Source organism: Nomascus leucogenys, chromosome 3 (assembly GCF_006542625.1).
Source record: "Nomascus leucogenys isolate Asia chromosome 3, Asia_NLE_v1, whole genome shotgun sequence".
In the NCBI taxonomy this organism is placed as follows: Eukaryota; Metazoa; Chordata; class Mammalia; order Primates; family Hylobatidae; genus Nomascus; species Nomascus leucogenys.
In genome coordinates, this window is record NC_044383.1 from 70,486,532 (window position 1) to 70,489,161 (window position 2,630).

At 45.6% G+C, this 2,630-nt stretch overlaps 1 non-coding gene across 1 annotated transcript; it reads right to left on the bottom strand.

The window, feature by feature from the left end:
- Positions 1 to 892: 892 nt before the first annotated feature.
- LOC115834489 lies at positions 893 to 999 on the bottom strand. The gene has a single exon (XR_004029439.1). It is a non-coding gene; the product is annotated as a U6 spliceosomal RNA (small nuclear RNA).
- Positions 1,000 to 2,630: the final 1,631 nt, after the last annotated feature.

Consider the following 2,630-nt stretch of genomic DNA (forward strand, 5'->3'; position numbering starts at 1 on the left):
GAAAAAACAAACAAAAAAACAAATTCCAATCCTAATGTCTGTTAGTTCCTCTGAGCCAAGTGGGAAAAGATGTCCTTCACCTTGAAGTTTTAAGTGATACCCAAGGATAGCCACCAGTGTCTTGGCCATGGAAGCCTCCTGCGTGCTTCCTGCCCCCAGTTTGATTTGCAGCCTCATGGTTGTGTTGTCCTAAACATGCTTTCCTCTGGCCTTGTCCAGTGAATATGGTTCACATGGTGAACACCACTTCTTGAGGGCGACACCATGTAAAGCTGAGAATGGATTGGGTTTAGGTACATTGTAACTCCTTGTCACCTGAGAGGCCCATTTTTCCTGATTGATTGCTTAAGTGTATTAGTGCTGTCAGACATCTTTGGACAAATCAAATAACGAGGGGCTGTGGTTTTATAAAGGAAACAAAGCCTTTAAATGCCAAATCCTCTTTTTCTCCTCCATGTTTTTTTTAGGTGAAATATTTTAATTTTTCTTTTCTTTCCCTTTTTTTTTTTTTTGAGACAGAGTTTCGCTCTTGTTTTCCAGGCTGGAGTGCAGTGGCGTGATCTCGGCTCACTGCAACCTCTGCCTCCTGGGTTTAAGTGATTCTCCTGCCTCAGCCTCCCGAGTAGCTGGGGTTACGGGCATGCGCCACCATGCCTGGCTAATTTTGTATTTTTAGTAGAGGCAAGGTTTCACCACGTTGGCCAGGGTGGTCTCGAACTCCTGACCTCAGGCGATTCCTGCCCACCTCGGCCTCCCAAAGTGCTGGAATTACAGGTGTGAGCCACCACGCCCAGCCCACACTCACCTTTCTTCACACCTCTCCCACCCCCATGGTCTTTCACTTTTTTCTGTGCTTGAAATTTTTTTAACATATGTTTTTTTTAATTTTTTTTAAAATATGGAACACTTCACGAATTTGCATGTCATCCTTGCACAGGGGCCATGCTAATCTTCTCTGTATTGTTCTAATTTTAGTATATGTGCTGCTGAAGCAAGCACACATATTATTTTTTATAATAAATTATATAACACACACAAACACACACACACACACACACACACACACACACACACACACACACAGAGGTCTCACTCTGTCACCCAGGCTGGAGTGCAGTGGCTGAATCATGGGTTACTGCACCCTCAAACTCTTAGACTCAAGTGATTTTTCCACCTCAGACTCTCGAGTAGCTGGGACTATAGGCATGCAACACCACAGCTGGCCAATTTTAAAATTCTTTTGTAGAGACTGAGGCTTAAAATGTTGCCCAGGCTGGTCTTAAACTCCTGGGCTTAAGCGATCATTTCATGTTGGCCTGCCCCCCAAAGTGTTTGGATAACAGGTGTGAGCCATCAAGCCCAGGCAAAAAAAAATTTTTTTTTTTTTGATACGGAGTCTCACTCTGTTGCTCAGGCTAGAGTGCAGTTGCATGATCTCAGCTCACCACAACCTCCGCCTCCCAGGTTCAAGCAATTCTCCTGTCTCAGACTCCCAAGTAGCTGGGACTACAGGTGCCTGCCACCATGCCCAGCTAATTTTTGTATTTTTAGTAGAGACGGGGTTTCACTATGTTGGCCAGGCTGGTCTCAAACTCCTGACCTCGTGATCCGCGCACCTCGGCCTCCCAAAGTGCTGGGATTACAGGCGTGAGCCACTGTGCCTGGCCTCAAAAATATATTTTTTAAAATTTTAATTTTTTTTGATACAAAGTTTTTCTCTTGTTGCCAAGGCTGGAGTGCAATGGCATGATCTGGGCTCACTGCAACCTCTGTCTTCCAGGTTCAAGCAATTGTCCTGCCTCAGCCTCCTGAGTAGCTGGGATTACAAGCATGTGCCACCACACCCGGCTATTTTTTGTATTTTTAGTAGAGGTGGGGGGGGTCTCACCATGTTGCCCAGGGTGGTCTTGAACTCCTGACCTCAGGTGATCCACCTGCCTCGGCCTCCCAAAGCGCTGGGATTACAGGCGTGAGCCACTGCACCTGGCCCTCAAAAATATATTTTAAAGAACTGTTACAACCAAATAATGAGCTATGATTGTGCCGCTGCACTTCAGCCTGAGCAACAGAGACTCCATATAAAAAAAAAAAAATTTTTTTTGGCCTGGACTTGATGGCTCACACCTGTTATCCAAACATCTTATCACCAGAGTGAGACCTTGTCTCCAAAAACAAAACACAAAAACTTATAACAAAATTGAACTAATAAGGTTGTGTCATCTGTGTCCCCTCCCTGCCCTCCAAACTATCACTGTTAAATATAATGTGTATTGAGAAAACTGTTAGATATTATTAAAGAATTCCTGACCAGGCGCGGTGGCTCACTCCTGTAATCCCAGCACTTTGGGAGGCCGAGGCGGGTGGATCACGAGGTCAGGAGATCGAGACCATCCTGGCTAACATGGTGAAACCCCGTCTCTACTAAAAATCCAAAAAAAAAAAAAAAAAAAAAATTTAGCCGGGCGTGGTGGCGGGCGCCTGTAGTCCCAGCTACTCGGGAGGCTGAGGCAGGAGAATGGCGTGAACTTGGGAGGCGGAGGTTGCAGTGAGCTGAGATCGTGCCACTGCACTCCAGCCTGGGCGACAGAGCGAGACTCCATCTCAAAAAAAAAAAAAAAAATTCCTATATA